The sequence below is a fragment of the Coffea eugenioides genome, chromosome 1, assembly GCF_003713205.1.
Source record: "Coffea eugenioides isolate CCC68of chromosome 1, Ceug_1.0, whole genome shotgun sequence".
Classification (NCBI taxonomy): domain Eukaryota; kingdom Viridiplantae; phylum Streptophyta; class Magnoliopsida; order Gentianales; family Rubiaceae; genus Coffea; species Coffea eugenioides.
Genome location: NC_040035.1, coordinates 30,600,354 through 30,606,932, shown reverse-complemented (window position 1 = coordinate 30,606,932; position 6,579 = coordinate 30,600,354). Strand labels below are relative to the sequence as shown.

The 6,579-nt window shown below is 35.8% G+C and overlaps 1 non-coding gene across 1 annotated transcript; it reads left to right on the top strand.

Annotated features, from left to right (window-relative positions):
- The first annotated feature begins 977 nt into the window (after nucleotides 1-977).
- On the top strand, nucleotides 978-1,084 carry LOC113753098. Its single transcript, XR_003464969.1, has one exon. It is a non-coding gene; the product is annotated as a small nucleolar RNA R71 (small nucleolar RNA).
- Nucleotides 1,085-6,579: the final 5,495 nt, after the last annotated feature.

The following is a 6,579-nucleotide window of genomic DNA, read 5'->3' as shown; positions in this document are numbered from 1 at the left end:
CCCGATCCTGTCCATCTTTCTTCAACCTGTGAGGAAAAGGAATCACATTAGAATTTAACTGAGAATTTAATTTGAGAGGAAGTGCATCAATATCAAAGACAACATGATCATTTCGGCTTTCTTTCTCCTCTTCGATTGATTGCTCCTTGTCTTTTTCACCACTTGAATTTCCAAAATTAGGTCCTTCAACCGTTTTACCGCTTCTAAGAATGATTGCATTGACATACTCTCTCGGATTCACTCCAGTCTTGCTAGGTAAATCCCCTTGGTTGCGATTGTTAACCGTATTTGCTATTTGCCCTAATTGGACCTCAACATTCCTGTACATATTGGCGAGTTGGTCCATCCTTGCTTCAATTCTTTCAAACCGTTGAGCAGTGGTACTGACTAACTTTTCAATTTTATCATTTGATACATTTACCAGCTTCTCAATTACCAATTCCCAAGCTGGTTTGGACTCCGGAAGTGGTTGCTGCGGTTGAAAATTCGGTAGATTAACTGGTCTTTGTTGGTTCCCTTGATCCTTCCATCCAAAATTCGGGTGATTACGTCATCCTGGATTGTAGGTACTAGAGTATGGATTGTTTTGGGGTGGACGGTTGTAATTATTGAGATATTGAACCTGTTCGCTGATAGAACACATAAAATCATCATGATTTCTGCCGCAAGTAGTACAACATGCAACAACTACTCCTTGATTAGAACTAGAACCAACTTGTCTATTAAGCATCTTAATCACATTATCCATCTTTGCACTTAACATATTCAAAGTATCTACTTCAAGCATACCTACAGTTCTCCTTGTATTACCTCGTTCGTTTGCCCATTGGTAGTTGTTAGCAGCCATTTCTTCAATCAATTGTTGAGCTTCCTCAGCTGTCTTTCCCATCAGTGCTCCTCTCGCTGCCGCATCTACATGCGTCTTTGTTGGATAGGTGAGACCATTGTAAAATATTTGGACTACTAGCCAATCTGGTAAACCATGATGAGGACATCTTTGTTGCAATTCCCGATAGCGCTTCCAAGCTTCATACAATGTCTCTCCTTCCTGTTGAGAGAAACTAGTTATATCCATTCTGAGTTTAGCAGTTTTTCCAGGTGGAAAGAATTTATTAAGAAAAGTCTTAGCTAATTCAGCTCAAGTAGTAAAAGTATTTGGAGGATGAGATTGTAACCAAACCTTGGCCTTGTCCCTTAGTGAAAATGGAAACAATCAAAATTTAATTGCATCATCACTAACACCATTAAACTTAATTGTATCACAGATTTCAAGAAATGTTGACAAGTGAGAATTTGGATTTTCGGTAGCATTACCTCCATATTGAGATTGTTGAACCATTTCAATCAGTGATGGTTTAATTTCAAAATTATTAGCATTTACTGTTGGCCTTACGATGCTAGTTTTAGAACCTTGTGCTCTCGGTAAAGCAAAATCTCGTAGAATTCGCCTATTTTGTTCATTTTCCGTCATTTCTTTCTCAAATGATAATTCTATCCAGATTTCCTCTATCGGCTGCCAAACCTTTTGTTCCTCTTGATGTGGTGTATTCCTCCTTTGTCTCCTTAGTGTCCTCTCAATTTCAGGATCGAAAAGTGCAACTTCTCGATTTGATCGGTGCATACACTACAAATAAAAACAAGAGAAATTTTGCAGTTTTAATTGTTAAAAATCAACAACTTGAATAAAAATAATGAAAATATCTAAATTAATAGAGATGATTAGGCCCTAATATTGCCGCTCCCCGGCAACGGCGCCAAAAACTTAGTGAAATTTTTTGCTTCATTTCTTGTCCAAATCACTCCAAAATTTTACTACACCTTGCAAATCACTTGGAGATCAACTCAAGCTAGGAAAGGAGCTTCATTTGCACAGTTTTCTTGAGTTTCAAAGGACCGAAAATTTCTACTTTAGTCATCTAAGGAGGTAACAAATGATCAACCTCTTGAATCTTGACTTATATAAGTTATATTGCACTTGTAAACTTATAGATGCATGTGGGTAGTTCTATATTGTTGAAAATCTTGTGAGTGGACTCTATGAAATCCCACAATGGATTTGATAAGCTGGTGATGATATTGGGTGTTATTTATGTTGGATTAGTGACGGAATTTTTATATCAATGCAAGTTTAAATCCGATTTTATACCTGTTGACTGCAAGTATACAGGCTGAAATCGTAATGTAGGGTATGTATCGGGTCGATCCCACGAGGAGCAAATTAAACAAGTACTAGGTCCTTATTTTTCTCTATTATTTAGACTTACAAATGAATTTGAGCAGAGAAAGTATATTGCTATAGTCTACAAATCTGATATACACATCTAGTTTAACAAATGCTAAATGCAAATGGAGAAATTTCACTAAAGATTGAATCTAGGGATGTAGATTCCACTTATGGCATAAACAACACAAATGAAAAGATTTACCTCTTGTTATTATTCTTGTTTAACTAGGGATTCATTTCCAAAGTTACCAAGTCTCATTTTCATGATGAAATGGCCTAGAGCAATATAGTTTTCCCTATTTTCATGGTGAAATACTACTACTACTCTGTTTTCTTTCATGAAATGCTAAGTAATCCACTTAAGTGTATCTCTATTTTCATGAACATACAACTTAAGCTCTACTCATGTGTTTCTATTGTTACTACCAATTCTCATTGAACAATAACAACTATAATCATGCTATTGGTGATCAATCAATAACAAGTAATCACAGCTGCACAAGTAGACAAGTTAATACAAGATATAACAAGTGTAAATCATATTCAATTCATATTATTTAGCCATAAGTTTCATCTACTCCCTAGATAAAGAAAATTAACTACTCATGAATGATTTAACAATCAAATTCACAAGTTTATTAATGCAAATCATCATACAGTACAAGTACAAGAAAGATAAAAGAAAGCTTAGCCAATTGATGGTGAAGCCCTCAAATTCTGCTATATTCTTGTACAAGATGATTACAAGTGAAAACTCCAAATGCTTCACCAAGAACTCCTAGCTAGAGAGAAACTAGTTACAAGGAGAAAAACTAGCTACGTATGGTTCTCCTTGCTTCTTCCTTGTGTCTCTGCATAAAAGGTGATAGAAAGTCTATTCCTCTCATTTCATAATTTTCTTCACTCAGATTTTGTAAAAAGAAGTCAAAGATATGATGTTTCCTTTTGTCTACAACTCATTTGGTCTTCTCTTTTGTTGTAGAAGCATGTGCCACCGATTCCTGTCCCTCAAAATAGCTGTAAAAGTTGTGAGAAAGGTAAAGAAAAACGGCTGTGCCACTTGCTGAAGAGAGAGACAGATCCGAGACTCAGATCCGAGGGTTGAATATGGATCCGAGGTGGGATCTTCTGACCTCGGATATACTGCTTCAGAAACACAGACGAGGGCTCGGATTGCCCCTTGTTCACACGGATCCGATTGATCAATTTTCAGTTTTTCACTTCTTTCCTTTTTCTACATTTTTGCTCCCAATTTCTTTTGTACTTTGTACTCCGGATGATCCTTACCTGTCTTTCATCTCGTGCATGAATCCTTCACAATTTCACAAAATTTAACACATTAATCCACTCATTTATCAAATTTTGAACACTTAAACAATATTTAATCAATTATCACCAAAAGAGTTCAAAAATGGCTTTAATCTTCTCAAAATATACCAAAAGTTCATACCAAATTTGTACAAAATATACGTTAAATATTCACTTATCAATTAGTGCTTAATCTAGTGGATATAAGTTGTATTGTGGAAGAAAACTCAAAGGGAGTGAAATGAGAAAAATGGACAGTTCTGCCCCTATTTTGCCGTGCCCCTTTAGCGCAAATTTTGTGGTCCAATTGACTTGATTTTGATGTAAATGTGTAATATAGGTTGTGTAGAAAGTTTCCTCAAAAAATTACTCGATTTGGTTGGGTAAAAGTTGAGATTTCAAAATTTCACCAAAACTGGAAAACGTGACCAGAGTCTCTCTGGCAGTAATTTTGTATCGGCCATAACTTTTTGCTCCGACGTCGAAATCAAGTGCCGTTTGTAGAATTATAAACTAGACATTTTCAGTTTTCCATCAGTATAAAATGTATCCCCTGATTCCACCTGAGTGAACTGTCCTGTTTCACGAATTTACTGGAGTGCATGTTATGAGCTGCAATTTGATGCTCGAATATTAGCTAGTTGTGGACAGAATTTTAAAACTATTCCTTCTGTGAAATTGTAGTCTAATGAATGTAGTTTTCAACGCTACCAACCACGCTCAATTCCAAGTTGAATTGAGTGAGTTATGGCCGAATTTCAAACCTGCCTCGTTGCTTGAAAACCCTAAATTTGGGCTGGTCAATGGCTAATCTTGATTGGGAGTTGTTATTCCGAAACTCTTGGTGTTAATCACCTATCAAAAACATTTTTTTTGATGTCTCTTAGACATTGTCTTCATAAATGGACCATGTTTGAAAAGATTTCATTGGCCAAATGATTGAGAAAAGAAAAACGAAAGTGCAAGGCAGATTTGCCTTAGGAAATCGTGGAACTTTAGCGACTTTGTTACCCAACTTTCCGTCCAAATTTTTACATGAAATTTGACAGAGAAATAGCCCTTATATGGTAGGGTAATACTGCCAAATTTGGTGCCATTACGAGTCCATTTCGATGCCCAACTGAAATCCCAAAGTTCATGTTTCAAATCTGGAAAATCCTTGTTCAGTGAGGAAATTTCAGTAACTTTGAACTGCTATATTTTGGTGCTCAAAACTCCGATTCTTGTTTTGCTTGTTGTGCTTTAAACTTTGATTGTAACTCTAATTGAGTTTCAAATTTCAGGGGCTAGATTGCATTCTGTGAATTTTACTGAATTTTCAAAGTTGGCCAAAAACCAACCCCAAAACTATCTTGATAGCCAAATCAGCGACTTTAAGCCAAAATTTGAGTGTCTTCCATTTGAAATCATATAAAAGTGTTTTCTAGGAACTTTTAGTACTTTGGAAGTAGTTTCCAATGGTACAAAGTTTTCCAATTTTGGACCTACAGAGAGTGAGATACGATTTTTCAAAGATTACTTGTCAAATCTAAAATTTCCGAACTTAAAGGAAATTGAGTTTTAGAACTCCCCATTTTCCTTCGATATTGCTCGACCGTTTTGCACTTGATTTCAAAGATAAAAATCAGATTTCTTGGTATTATTAAAACTCCACTTTTGAGTCTCGATTTACGAGTAATTAAGGCTCATTTTCATGATTTCTTATTAGATTGTACAAGATATACGTTAAATATTCACTTATCAATTAGTGCTTAATCTAGTGGATATAAGTTGTATTGTGGAAGAAAACTCAAAGGGAGTGAAATGAGAAAAATGGACAGTTCTGCCCCTATTTTGCCGTGCCCCTTTAGCGCAAATTTTGTGGTCCAATTGACTTGATTTTGATGTAAATGTGTAATATAGGTTGTGTAGAAAGTTTCCTCAAAAAATTACTCGATTTGGTTGGGTAAAAGTTGAGATTTCAAAATTTCACCAAAACTGGAAAACGTGACCAGAGTCTCTCTGGCAGTAATTTTGTATCGGCCATAACTTTTTGCTCCGACGTCGAAATCAAGTGCCGTTTGTAGAATTATAAACTAGACATTTTCAGTTTTCCATCAGTATAAAATGTATCCCCTGATTCCACCTGAGTGAACTGTCCTGTTTCACGAATTTACTGGAGTGCATGTTATGAGCTGCAATTTGATGCTCGAATATTAGCTAGTTGTGGACAGAATTTTAAAACTATTCCTTCTGTGAAATTGTAGTCTAATGAATGTAGTTTTCAACGCTACCAACCACGCTCAATTCCAAGTTGAATTGAGTGAGTTATGGCCGAATTTCAAACCTGCCTCGTTGCTTGAAAACCCTAAATTTGGGCTGGTCAATGGCTAATCTTGATTGGGAGTTGTTATTCCGAAACTCTTGGTGTTAATCACCTATCAAAAACATTTTTTTTGATGTCTCTTAGACATTGTCTTCATAAATGGACCATGTTTGAAAAGATTTCATTGGCCAAATGATTGAGAAAAGAAAAACGAAAGTGCAAGGCAGATTTGCCTTAGGAAATCGTGGAACTTTAGCGACTTTGTTACCCAACTTTCCGTCCAAATTTTTACATGAAATTTGACAGAGAAATAGCCCTTATATGGTAGGGTAATACTGCCAAATTTGGTGCCATTACGAGTCCATTTCGATGCCCAACTGAAATCCCAAAGTTCATGTTTCAAATCTGGAAAATCCTTGTTCAGTGAGGAAATTTCAGTAACTTTGAACTGCTATATTTTGGTGCTCAAAACTCCGATTCTTGTTTTGCTTGTTGTGCTTTAAACTTTGATTGTAACTCTAATTGAGTTTCAAATTTCAGGGGCTAGATTGCATTCTGTGAATTTTACTGAATTTTCAAAGTTGGCCAAAAACCAACCCCAAAACTATCTTGATAGCCAAATCAGCGACTTTAAGCCAAAATTTGAGTGTCTTCCATTTGAAATCATATAAAAGTGTTTTCTAGGAACTTTTAGTACTTTGGAAGTAGTTTCCAATGGTACAAAGTTTTCCAATTTTGGACC